This window comes from Triticum dicoccoides, chromosome 7A, assembly GCF_002162155.2.
Source record: "Triticum dicoccoides isolate Atlit2015 ecotype Zavitan chromosome 7A, WEW_v2.0, whole genome shotgun sequence".
Lineage (NCBI taxonomy): Eukaryota > Viridiplantae > Streptophyta > Magnoliopsida > Poales > Poaceae > Triticum > Triticum dicoccoides.
In genome coordinates, this window is record NC_041392.1 from 138922751 (window position 1) to 138936844 (window position 14094).

A 14094-nucleotide genomic window follows, 5' to 3' on the forward strand; every position below is an offset into this window, starting at 1 on the left:
GATTTTCATGAGGATTGCACCGGCTCTTGTGAATTCTTGATGTAGTGATACTTCTCGCCATCATTATTCATCCCTCGGTTCCGTGTTGTCGCAACCGGAATGCCGACAAGTGAATCGTGATGTGTGAAATCAATACTCCCAGCAACCTCGTTGCTTGGTAGTTAAAGGGTAATAATTTCATTCTTAGTGTGTTGGTTTTGAATCATCCTTCTAAGACTGATCGTGCTACCTAGTCCTTATTTCGGTGCACCCTTCGATTGATGAGTTAGGATCTTGTCAAGTCCTCACTCATTTGATCATATCGTCTTGCCCTCAAAAGCGAGATTGTTCTCGAGCTTAGTAACATACCGGTGGTTCGTGATTTTCCGAATATCTTCTCGGAAGTATTACCAGGTTGTTCCCTGACTGTTATGTTGAGCTCGTGATCAAGTTGGTTTCTTGTGAACCACCTTCTCTCCAAGAATCGGTGTTAGATATCCCTGAGCTAGTTGGTTAAGCTAGACAACAACTTGGAGAGTTGGAAGATAAAAGCTTGCCTGACTTAGTTCATTCCAAAGGGATATTCTTGTGTAGTGTGTGTTGAAGAAAGATGATATCTTCATCGATTGGTCCCTGTGATCAGTTGCTGGACCTATTGTTTTATCAATCCTTTGATTTGAGTGTGGGCCATCGTCAAGTCAAACCAGTACCAACGATGCTCGTAATGTTGTCTTATTCGTGGTTGATCCCTCGAGCATACACCATTACATCTTTGGTCTGACCAATACTATCACCGTGTTCACTTAACTATGGAATTCCTTTTAAAAGGAAACCTAGATGAATTGTTGTTGAGCCCATTGATAACATCCTTATCTCCTTCATGATTTTGTTGAACATTAAGCTAGTGTTGGAAACTTTTGAAAGCATTTGTTCATGCTAGCTCATGAAGCATATGTTTGGATAAAGGTAGTGACTTCCTTTAATTCATGTGCATCTGATGCAAGTTGCCGCCGTGGATTCGAGAAAGTCAATGTTGTTTCCTTTGGAATCATCCTAAATCAGTCATGCACACGTGCGAAGAATTCTGTGGTTTGAAGACTTGCAACCTTCAATCTATATGTACCCCTAGCACACCAAGCCACTGATCGATTTGTTCAAGGAGAAGGAGTTCCTTCATAAGAGCTAATCCGGAATTATGTAAGGACTTCGATACCCTCGTTGATGGTTCCCCCTCCTGAACTCGGTAGTGTTTTATTATAAGACTACTATGTGGGCATGCTTGTCTGGGACAACGTGTTCACATGTTTGTAGCAGAACCAGCTCATGTTTTGGAGCTTACTATCGTAGTTCATTCCCCGAGAATCTCGCAACGTCATCTCGTCGATTTGTGTTGCAAACTTTCATTTTTCTTCCTAGACTCGATGAGTCTGGAATATCCTGACACCAACCAGATCTGAGTCTCAGGCAGATATGATGGTTGGAACATTTCCCAAGAACTATAATATTGGTCCCTCGATAAACGGTAAAGTGGATGTCGTGGCCAACACACCCAGCCGGAAGACCTATTATTGTAGTATCTTGTTTGCAGAAGTTGACCACCTCCCCATAGGGATTTCGTAGGATTTACTCCCTAGTTGCCCCTATGGATTTTTGTGTTCCCGAAGTCCGACCTTTTACTTGATGTTCTAGTTATCAAACCATATCTGTGAATGGGATACACTAGCACATCAAGGAGAACATTAGAAACGGAGTGCTAAATGTCTCTCGGTCGATCATCCAGATTTTGTTTCCTTGGCCTCGCTAAGATGAAATCTGAGAAGGTGTTATCTTTCTTTGCATCTGCATCCTCCATCATCATTCATCATGGTAGCAAGTTGTGTTGCCGGACCCTTGACACGGATGTTGATAAAACCCTGATGAATATGGAAATGCTCAAGTTCTTGAGAGCACGCACAAGCGCTACGTGTTACCATCGGCTCTAACTGGATTCCTCTCAGTTTCCTCGGCAATGCTATGACCTTTTCAAACAGTGAATTCACTCTCTATTGTTGGGTTCTTCCCCAGTTACCAGAATCATTCCCAGCATTTGCATTTTGTTCCCAGCTTGCACCGCCAATGTGTCATTCTACCATGGGTCTCTTCCATTTCCGGTGATAAGCAAATTCATCCATTACGTTGTCTTCAACAAGGTAATCCACATCATCCAAGTCCGAGTATGCCATTCTACCGACCCCCTCCAAATGATCGCTCGAGAATTGTCCTAGGCTGGTTTAAAGAGTTTCAATGATCTTTGAATCAAAGGTAATTCTTTTGCCACTTAAGGGGATATATCTACGAATCATCCCCCCCCTCCAGGATGTCTCGTTGAGGTATCATGGCAACTCAACTCCTCGCTACGTTGACAACCGTTCACCACCTTCTTAGGTGTGGAATTGTTGTCTACCTAGTGAACCTTCGTCATCCATTTCTTCCACCCCTATTGATGTGTATCTCGTGTCTCAACCCGAGAGATGGTTCTATGTCTCATTCCGTGGGTTAATTCTGAGTTGTTCGACCTTCGAGAGGAACAATTCTTTTAGGGTCTTTCCTTTCCTCTCGTTGTCATGTTAGCTGGAGTTCTCAGAGCAAGACTTCGAGACAATGATGGTGAATGAATCAACGTTCAACTGAAGTGCAACCTGGATCGTGAAGATTGTACTAGTTTGCGTTTTCCCCTTCACCTTACCCTACGCTTGAATCTCGGGACGAGATTTTTGTTTAGTGGGGGTGAGCTGTCACAGCCCCAGATCAGCCCTTGTTTGTTTTTTCTTTAGCATCCATGCAACATGTTTAAATTTTATGAAATTTGAAATGGGGATTGCCTAAACCCTAGTACCAAATGGAATTCAAATAGGTTCAACCCAAAAATATTTTCAGTGATCCAAATGGCTTCCAAAAATGTTCATCATTTCTGGAAAATGCTTGAAACCATAACCAGAGGGTTGCACATTTTTTCCATGACATATTTGGTCACTGAATAAAATCATATGTACTTTGCTTTTGGGCATTTAAATGCTAGTAAATATCTTAAATGCCCAAATAATTCTAAAAATAAGTGTGGGCTGTTGGAAATAATCTAAACAGAGCCCCTGATTATTTTCTGGATTTTTAGAGATGCCTAAGTATTTTTAATAAAGCCTCACAGTTACAGAAAAAAAGAAAACAGTAATTAAAATAAAAGACAGAGAGAGAGAAGGAAGTTACCTGTCAGCCCACCCGGCCCAAACCATCTGGCGGCCCAACACTGGTCGCCCAGCCCACCTCTCCTCCCCTGTCGTCTTCCTCCCTGCCAGGAGGACGGGCACGCGCCCGGCGCGCGGCCACGCGCCCCGGCCACCTCCTGCTTCCCACCGCCGCCCCGACGCGCCTGCGAGTGCCACGCACTCCCCCTCGCCCCCTGCACCTCTCCTCTCTCCCCCTGGACCCCATCCCCTCCTCTGCTCCCCTCTCGCGCACACCACCGAGCGGAGCTCGCTGTCATCGTCGCTGTACCCGTGGCCACCGGCCACCCCTAGCCCCGCCGATGCGCCCAAAGGCTCCGCCTTGACCCCCTCCTCCTCCTCCACCGAGCCACGCCCCTCCAGAAGCCCCGAACATCCTCTCCGGGCTCATCTCCTACCTCGGACCTGCCGGTCGCCGTCGCCCAAATTCGTGGAACTCCGGCCGTTCCCGAGCAAGCCGAGCCCCTCTTCGTGATCGCTGTGAGCTCCTCCACCCTTTCCCCCTCTTCCCCGCTTCATTTGATCGCCGTAGCCATCGCCCCCTTTATGGCCGAAACACGCCGCCGCCTGAGCTCAACGTCGGCGTAGCTCCGGTGACCATTTGGTCCCGGGCATGCGCCCAACGCGCTCCCCGCATCGCGTAGAGCCTCCGTGGCACCTCGCCGCGCTCGTTTGCACACCGCAGCCCCATCCCCACTTGCACCCGAGCTTCGGCCGCCGCCGAGCTCGTCGCCGGCACCACTCCGGCCACTCCCCGGCCGCGCCACCACCACAGTTGGATGCAGACGAGCGTCCGCATCCCGAAGCTGTGCTCTACACGCCAAACCGAGCCCTGTGGGCAAAACCCGAGGCTCGCCACCGCGGCTGGCCTCGCCGGCGTCAAGCCGCCGGTGGGTTGACCCATTTGACCACGGCGGAACCCCCCCTGGGTCGATGACAGGTGGGGCCAGCCCCCCTGTTAATTAGTTTAGTTTATTTTAATTTAATTACCCCCCTGCTGACACTGACATGTGGGCCCTAGTGCCCTAATCTTTAATTAAACTAAACTAAACCCCCCTGTTTAACCTGTGACGCTGACATATGGGTCCCACAGGTCAGTTTGACCTGGACGGCGCCCGTTGACCTGCTGACGTCACTATGAGGTCATGATGACGCAATAATTACTTTCTGGAATTTAAATAAATCTTAAATGATTTAATAATTTCAGAAAATAGCTAAAACTTCTATAAATCATAGAAAATTAACCGTAACTCCAAATTAAATAATTTATATATGAAAAATTATCAGAAAAATTCAAGGAATCCATCTGTACCATTTTCATGCATGTTAGAACAACTTATAGATGCTGTTTAGCATAAATCAATTAAATGGCATTTGAATAATCACATATGGAGTTTGAATTTGAATTTTGTATTCAAACCAACTTCATTTAATCTGCTGCTAGTTGCATTAGCCCCAAAACACATTCATATTGCCATGTCATAGCATGCATCATTTTGTGCATTGCATTGATTGTGTTCTTCTTTGTTGCCGGTATCTGTTCCCTCCCGGTAGACGATGTTCCGACGTTGTGATCGTTGACACTGATGAAGACTCAATGTTATCTTCAGAAGTGCCAGGCAAGCAAAACCCCCTTGTTCATTCCGATACAATCCTACTCTCTCGCTCCTGCTCTCTTTTACTGCATTAGGACAACACCGATTCATCTGTTACTTGCTGCGGTAGCTGAACCCCTTTATCCTTTGCATGACCTGTCATTGCCACAGTAAATAGATAAAACCCACTAGCATGAGTAGGAGTTGTTTGAGCCCTGTTGTGCCTACTCATTCATGTTTGTTTGTCATGCCTGCTACTGCTTAGAGTTGAGTCAGGTCTGATTCATCGGGGATGAATCAGAGGTGTGTGAACATGTCCTACTATGTGTGAGCTAAGTGTGTGAACACGATTTGGTAAAAGGTGTCGGTGAGAGGCCATGTAGGAGTACATGGTGGGTTGTCTCATTGAAGCCGTCCTCAGGAACTGAGTTCTGTGTTTGTGATCCATGATTCAGCTACTACCATACATTGGGCCCTGAAATATGACCCCGCTCGACTTCTTATTCACCCTTGTCCTCTGTCCAGGAGTTGCAAGTAGTTTCTGGTGTTTGTAGTATGCTGGAGGCCGTGGACAGCGCTGACCGTAGGGGTGGGCTGTGATGCGGTAGGCACGTGGCCGGGTATACCGGGCGCCCGTTTGGTGTCACGGAACCCTGTTCACATCGTTTGGGGCTGTGAGCGAAACTCCGGCCGGATCTCCTCATGGATGGAACCCGAATAGGCGATAAACCTGGACTAGAGACTTGAGTGTATAGGTAGGTCGTGGTCTACACCCACGTCGGCTTTCGCTTGAAGTCTGCCGAGCACATGTCGTGTGCAGACGCTAAGTGGTGGAAACATGTATGAAGAAGTACACCCCTGCAGGGTTAATATCATCTATTCGAATAGCCGTGTCCGCGGAAAAGGACTTCTGGGTTGCTTATATCAGTTCATAGACAAGTGAAAGTGGATACTTTAAAATGCGCAAGATAAGCGTGAGTGCTATGGATGGCGTTCTCGTAGGGAGACGGGAGCGGATCCATAGTGGTGTATTGATATGGTGAATATGTGGACTCGTGTGCGCCACCTCAAAAGAGTTACATTGCAGTCGTAGTTCAGGATAGCCACCGAGTCAAAGCTGGCTTGCTGCAGTTAAACCCCACCATCCCCTTTGTTGATAATGATGCATATGTAGATAGTTCTGATGTAAGTCTTGCTGGGTACATTTGTACTCACGTTTGCCTATTTTATGTTTTTTGCAGAGAGACTTCAGTCTCACTAGTATTTCCGCGTGGTCTTCGATGTTTAGCTTGTTACCTCAGCTACGATCTTGTGCCTCGGCAGAATCTGATAGATAGTCAGGCTTTTCAGCCTTTTTCATTTATAGATGTCTGTACTCAGACATGATAGCTTCCGCTTGTGCTTTGACTTGTATGCTCTGAATGTTGGGTCGTGAGACCCCTGTTTGTAATATCTCGCTCCTCGGAGCCTATTGAATAAATTACTTGAGTCGTAGAGTCATGTTGTGATGCCATGTTGTATTTGCACATATCGAGCATATTGTGTGTATGTTATTGAAATGCTTGGTATGTGTGGGATCTGACCTTCTAGTTGTTTATCTTTAGTAGCCTCTCTTACCGGGAAATGTCTCCTAGTGTTTCCACCGAGCCATGGTAGCTTGCTACTGCTCCGGAACACTTAGGCTGGCCGGCATGTGTCCTTCTTCATTCCTGTGTCTGTCCCTTCGGGGAAATGTCACGCGATGAATACCGGAGTCCTGTTAGCCCGCTACAGCCCGGTTCACCGGAGTCCTGCTAGCCCAGTGCTATAGCCTGGATTCACTCGCTGATGACCGACACGTTCGATGCTGGGTCATGGATGCCTGTCCCTGTAGGTCTGTGCCACTTTGGGTTTACGACTAGCCATGTCAGCCCGGGTCCTTTGTCATATGGATGCTAGCGACACTATCATATACGTGAGCCAAAAGGCGCAAACGGTCCCGGGCAAAGGTAAGGTGGCACCCGTGGGAATACCGTGCGTGAGGCTGCAAAGTGATATGATGTGTTACATGCTAGATCGGTGTGACTTAGGATCGGGGTCCTGACAGAGTGCTTACCCCCTTTCTTAAGCTTCCAAGCACATTTGTCATGTGATGATCCTTGGTGGAGAGCTTGGAAGCAATCTTAGCGGCACGATGCTCCAATTCCTCCTCGGGGGTGAGACGAGGAGTGGTCACTTGATCATCTTGAGCGTCGTCTTGAGCTTGTTCTTGATCTCGAGGAAGCTCTTGATCTTGAACCTGCTCGGAGGGGAGAACTTGGCCTTGGGAATCACTTGATGTTACAACACCATCTTGAGATTGACCTTGCCCTTGGTCTTGTTCTTGAGGTTGAGGGCCTTCACTTTGTTCTTCGGAAGCGTGTGGGTCTTGGGTTGGCGAAGGTTCCACTTGAGTGGAACATTGTCCTTCTCCTTCGGCCACAAGGGGTTCCTCAATGGGTAGGATATGACCAACACCCATTCTTCTTATGGCTTGTGGAGGAATTTCATCACCTACATCACAAGTACCACTTTGCTCCACTTGAGAGCCGTTATTCTCATCAAACTCTACGTTACACGTTTCCTCAATAAGTCCCGTGGACTTATTGAGAACACGGTAAGCATGAGAGTTTGTAGCATAACCAACAAATATGCCCTCATAAGCTCTAGCCTCAAATTTAAACAAACGTACACCTTTCTTGAGAATGAAACACTTACACCCGAACACCCGGAAGTACTTGAGGTTGGGTTTGTTACCGGTGAGTATCTCATATGGAGTCTTGTTCAAGCCTTTGCGGAGGTAGAACCGATTAGATGCATGACATGCGGTGTTGATGGCTTTGGCCCAAAAGTTGTAGGGAGACTTGAACTCCGCCATCATGGTCCTTGCCGCATCCATCAACGTCCGGTTCTTCCTCTCCTCTACACCATTTTGTTGAGGGGTATAAGGTGCGGAATATTGATGCTTGATTCACTCATCACTCAAAAACTCATCCAAGGTGTAGTTCTTGAACTCGGAGCCATTGTCACTTCTTATAGTCAAGATCTTTGTATTGTGTTGTCGTTGAGCTTCATTTGCAAAGTCGATGAAGGTTTGTTGGGTCTCGCTCTTCCTATTGAAGAAATATACCCAAGTGTATCTTGAATAGTCATCCACAATCACCAAGCAATACTTTCTACCACCAAAACTATCAAATGATGGAGGCCCGAAGAGATCCAAATGAAGGAGCTCCAAAGGCCTCTTCGACTAGATGATAGTCGTGGGAGGGTGAGCCTTCTCATGTAGCTTTCCTTTGATACAAGCACTGCAAGCACAATCTTTGGCAAAACTAACATTTGTTAGTCCACGGACATGGTCCCCCTTGAGAAGACTTTGCAAATATCTCATATTGACGTGAGCTAAACGGCGATGCCAAAGCCATCCCACGTCAACCTTAGCCATTAGGCATGTCGCGGTCTTAGTGGGTCGCTCCGAAAAGTTAATCACATAGAGACCGTTCTCGACATGCCCAACAAAGGCTACTTTAAGAGTCTTGATCCACAAGAGGGCCACGGTATCAATATCAAAGAAAGTGGCAAAGCCCATAAGTGCTAGTTGACGAACGGAAAGTAAATTGTATGCAAGGGACTCAACAAGCATGACCTTCTCGATCGTAAGATCATGAGAAATGACAACTTTGTCGAGTCCCAATACCTTAGAGGACGAGGCGTCACCCCACTCGATGTTGGCGGGCATGGATGGAATCTTTTGCACGTCCACCACCAAGTCCTTGCTTCTGGTCATATGATTAGTAGCTCCACTATCGAGCAACCATGATCCCCCACCGGAAGCAAACACCTACAAGTGATCAATGCTTGGTTTTAGGTACCCATTTTGTAATGGGTCCTTTGATGTTAGTAACAAGGGTCTTAGGAACCCAAATCGACCATTCAATGTACTCATAAGGAGAACCAACAAATTTGGCATAAACATGCCCATCTCTAGCACGGCACAATACATAAGAAGGGTTAAAGTCGCCGGCTTTGTTGGGAATGGAAGAGTTGCCCTTCTTGGCATCACTACCCCTCACGGAGTTCTTCTCCTTCTCCTTAGTAGCACCCTCTCCCTCCTTCACAAAAGTTTGCTTGAGAGGAGGAGGTCGTTTGGCCTTGTCATTCTTCTTCTTGTTCTTGGACTTGGGCACGTACCCAATCCCTTCCTTGGACACAACTCCCTTTTGGTTGGTCAAAAGGTCGTTGAGATTCTTCTCGCCTTGTATGCAAGACACAAGAACTTTCTCAAGTTGCACCTTTAGCTTAGCGTTCTCCTCAACAAGATGCACATGCTCACAACATGGGTTAGTAGCATTTGCATTATCAATTAACATCATACGAGGAAAAGTGGCTTTCTCCTTGGTTGGCTTTACTTGAAGTTGATCATGAGACTCTTTGAGGCTAGCATGAGCACCCTTCAAGACCTTGTGAGCCTTGTCAAGTAAGTCAAACTCCTCTTTGAGTATAGCAAGATCAACCCCAAGCTTGGCCTTCTCGGAGTTTAGCACATGAGAGGCAACAAGAGCGTGATCAAAATCTTTCTTTAACTTAGCGTGATCAACATTGTGTGACTCCTCAAGAGCCAAACGAAGACCACACTCTTCCTAAAGAGCATTGGAAAGATCCGAAATCTCATCGGCATAGTAACGAATATGCCCCTCCATCTTGGAGATAGTATCTTCGTGAGCCTTCATCATGTCATTGGCTTCACCAAGTTGTTCCAAGAGAGCAACAAAATGCTTCTTGGATTCACCCTTGAGTTTACCCATAAAGGACTCAAACTCATTTTCCTCCACATTGGATCCCTCATATTCATCAATTCAATCCGTCAAGGAACGATTATTAATGATGGTAGTTTTGATGTTGGGGGTTACCTTGTTGGTGGATTTAGCCACGAGGCACTTGACGGTGATGTTCTTATTGGGTGAGTCGAAGAGAGACACTCGTGGAGTTTTTGCAATGGCAACGGGGGCCATGGCAACCGACTCACCATCTTCTTCATCATCATCATACTCATGGTACTCTTCTTGAACCACCAACGCCTTGTGAGGGGTCTTCTTGGTGAAGTTGTTCTTGTTGGGGAAAGACTTGGCTTTGTCCTTTCGGATGAGCTTGCCACCATTGTCTTCCCTCTTCTCATACGGACACTCCGCAACAAAATGGCTCACATTGCCACAATTGTAGCAAGTCCTCACATGTTGCTTGCTCTTCGTGCCACTTGAGTTGTTCTTGTTGAAGTTTGGCCTCGAGTTCTTCTTGCTCCAAAATTGCCTTGAAGCAAGTGCCATGTGTTCATGATAGGCATACTTTGTATCTTCGGGGTTGCTTTCCTCTTCTTCCTCTTCTTCTTCTTCTTCAACACAAATCTTGGCCTTCAATGCAAGGTTGGGCTTCTTTGCCCTTTGAGAGCGAAGCACCGCATTGTCGGCGGTCTTGTCCAATATGTTCATAGCCACAAACTCATCCAACACTTCACTTGAGGTCAAGGTGTGGAAGTCGGGCCTTTGACGAATGACGGAGGACATGGCCTTGTGGTAAGGCATCATTGCCTTGAGGAATATGCGCTTGATCCAATTGTCACCTGTGTCCTTGCTCCCATGATCTCAGAGTGAAACCGCGAGTTTGGTTACTCTCCGATAAAGCTCACGAGGTTCTTCATCTTCTTTCATAGCAAACTCATCGGCTTCATCTTGCACTACTTCATAGTTGGAGCATTGAATGCTTGCGCTTCCCCAGTAGAGAGAGACAACACAAAGCCATGCATCTTTGGCCAAGGCGAATGGCCGAAGATGAGGTAGATCTTCGGGTGGAATTGCATCTTGTATGATGAAGAGAGCATTCTCATTGAATTGATTATCCGCGGCTTCTCGGGGAGTGAAGTTGCTTGGGTCATGCGGATAGAAACATTCTTCAATGATTCTCCAAAGGTTAGTATTCACATGATTTAAATGATGCTTAAAGTGATAAACCCAAGAATCAAAGTCCTCATTTTTCACAATCTTAGGGGGAGGACCGGCATGATTCAAATGAGTGGAAGGAATCGTTCCACCATAAACGAGTGGTGGTTCCACATGGGCAAAGATGCCGGTGCCATTTTTACCACCAGAAGAAGGAGCCTTTTCACTACTAGCTTCCCCCTTGTCGGGGTTAGCATCCGTCACCTTGTCAGTGGGATCACCCACTTTCAATGGTGCGGTGGATAGTTTAAGCCCTTCAATGAATTTAGTAAACATGCTTACAACCTCAGTCATCATTGAGGTTTTCTCTCCAAGGCTACATTGAATTCCTCACGGGAGACCGAGGTTCCCCATCACTCGTAGACGAGATCGGATTCACACCGGGGTGCTCCTCCACACCGTCTATGGTGTCAACCATACTCTTCGGACGGCAAAGTACTTAGTAAAGAGACGAGGCTCTGATACCAATTGAAAGGATCGATATGGTTGACTAGAGGGGGGTGAGGGAGTCCTGGATTAGGGGGTGTTCGGGTAGCCGGACTATACCTTCAGCCGGACTCCAGGACTATGATGATACAAGATTGAAGACTTCGTCCCGTGTCCGGATGGGACTTTCCTTGGCGTGGAAGGCAAGCTTGGAGATGCGGATATTCAAGATCTCCTACCATTGTAACCGACTTTGTGTAACCCTAACCCTCTCCGGTGTCTATATAAACCGGAGGGTTTTAGTCTGTAGGACAACTTCATCATACAACAATCATACCATAGGCTAGCTTTTAGGGTTTAGCCTCCTTGATCTCGTGGTAGATCTACTCTTGTACTACCCATATCATCAATATTAATCAAGCAGGACGTAGGGTTTTACCTCCATCAAGAGGGCCCGAACCTGGGTAAAACATCATGTTCCTTGCCTCCTGTTACCATCCGGCCTAGAAGAACCTCCACAAACGGCTCGTTGCAACCGCATGCAGCCTGAAAAAGCAGAAGCGGAAGCTAAAAACTGCGGAAGATGCACTCAGGATCAGATGGAGTAAAGTAATCAATACCGCAGACAAATACGGCGAGATTCGCCGCACTAAAAGCTATCCGAAGAGAAAGCTACTGCCTGAATTCGACGAGGAGGCCTTAGATCCCTCGCATTCCAAAAGTGAGAAAGCCACACGGTCGGATAGACGACCCCATGGCCAGCATAAAGCGGCAAGCAGCGCCGCACTTAAGCCGGCATGCGACCCACTTAAAGATTCGCATCATGGCCCAGCTAGGTCCATTTACGGGCCAAGAAAGCAAGCTCTCGTAAGCAATGCAATAAAGCCATTATCAGAATCCGGCACACCCAAATACAGGGGTGCCGCACACCCCCTATGTTTCACCGATGAGGTCCTGGATTATGAATTTCCAGCAGGATTCAAACCTGTAAACATAGAGGCATATGATGGAACAACAGACCCTGGAGTCCGGATCGAGGATTATATCCTCCACATACATATGGCTAGAGGAGATGACCTCCACGCCATAAAATACTTACCCCTCAAGCTTAAAGGGCCAGCCGGCATTGGCTCAAAAGCCTTCCTGAAAACACAATCGGAAGTTGGACGCTTTCCGAGCAAATTTTCAAGGGACCTATGTCCGCCCTCCGGATGCAGACGATCTTAGTCACATAACTCAACAGCCCGGAGAGTCAGCTCGGCAATTCTGGAATAGATTTCTTACTAAAAAGAATCAGATAGTCGACTGACCGGACGCTGAAGCCTTAGCGGCTTTCAGGCATAATGTCCGAGACGAATGGCTCGCCAGACACCTTGGCCAAGAAAAACCAAGAACAATGGCCGCACTAACAAGCCTCATGACCCGCTTTTGCACAGGAGAGGACAGCTGGTTGGCAAGATGCAGCACAGTGACCCAAGTACATCTGAAACTAGGGATGGAAACGGAAAACCGTGACGCAATAAGGACCGTCGCCGGACTAAGGAAAAAATCAGAAGAGCACGGCAGTCAACGCCGGATTCAAAAGCTCACGACAGAATCAGAAAAAGCCGCCCCTCCAAGATAACAGGGACGACCTATCCTGTTGGGGAACGTAGTAATTTCAAAAAAATTCCTACGCACACGCAAGATCATGGTGATGCATAGCAACGAGAGGGGGAGAGTGTGATCTACGTACCCTTGTAGATCGACAACGGAAGCGTTTGGTTGATGTAGTCGTACGTCTCCACGGCCCAACCGATCAAGCACCGAAACTACGACACCTCCGAGTTCTAGCACACGTTCAGCTCGATAACGATCCCCGGACTCCGATCCAGCAAACTGTCGGGGAAGAGTTCCGTCAGCACGACGGCGTGGTGACGATCTTGATGTACTACCGTCGCAGGGCTTCGCCTAAGCACCGCTACAATATTATCGAGGACTATGGTGGAAGGGGGCACCGCACACGGCTAAGAATATGATCACGTGGATCAACTTGTGTCTATGGGGTGCCTCTTGCCTCCGTATATAAAGGATCCAAGGGGGGTGTGGCCGGCCCTAGTAGGAGGCGCGCAGGAGGAGTCCTACTCCTACCGGGAGTAGGACTCCCCTCCCTTTCCTTGTCCAATTAGGAGAGGGGGAAGGAAGGGAGAGAGGAGAGGGGGGCGCCGCCCCTCCCTCCTTGTCCAATTCAGACTAGGGGGAGAGGGGGCACGTGGCCTGCCCTGGCAGCCCCTCCTCTTCTCCACTTTAGGCCCATGAGGCCCATTGACCCCCCGGGGGGTTCCGGTAACCCCCCCGGTGCTCCGGTTTTATCCGAAACTTCCCCGGAACATTTCCGGTGTCCGAATATAGCCATCCAATATATCAATCTTTATGTCTCGACCATTTCGAGACTCCTCGTCATGTCTGTGATCACATCCGGGACTCCGAACTAACTTCGGTACATCAAAACTCATAAACTCATAATATAACTGTCATCGAAACCTTAAGCGTGCGGACCCTACGGGTTCGAGAACAATGTAGGCATGACCGAGACACATCTCCGGTCAATAACCAATAGCGGAACCTGGATGCTCATATTGGCTCCTACATATTCTATGAAGATCTTTATCGGTCAGACCGCATAACAACATACGTTGTTCCCTTTGTCATCGGTATGTTACTTACCCGAGATTCGATCGTCGGTATCTCAATACCTAGTTCAATCTCGTTACCGGCAAGTCTCTTTACTCATTCCGTAATACATCATCTCGCAACTAACTCATTAGTTGCAATGCTTGCAAGGCT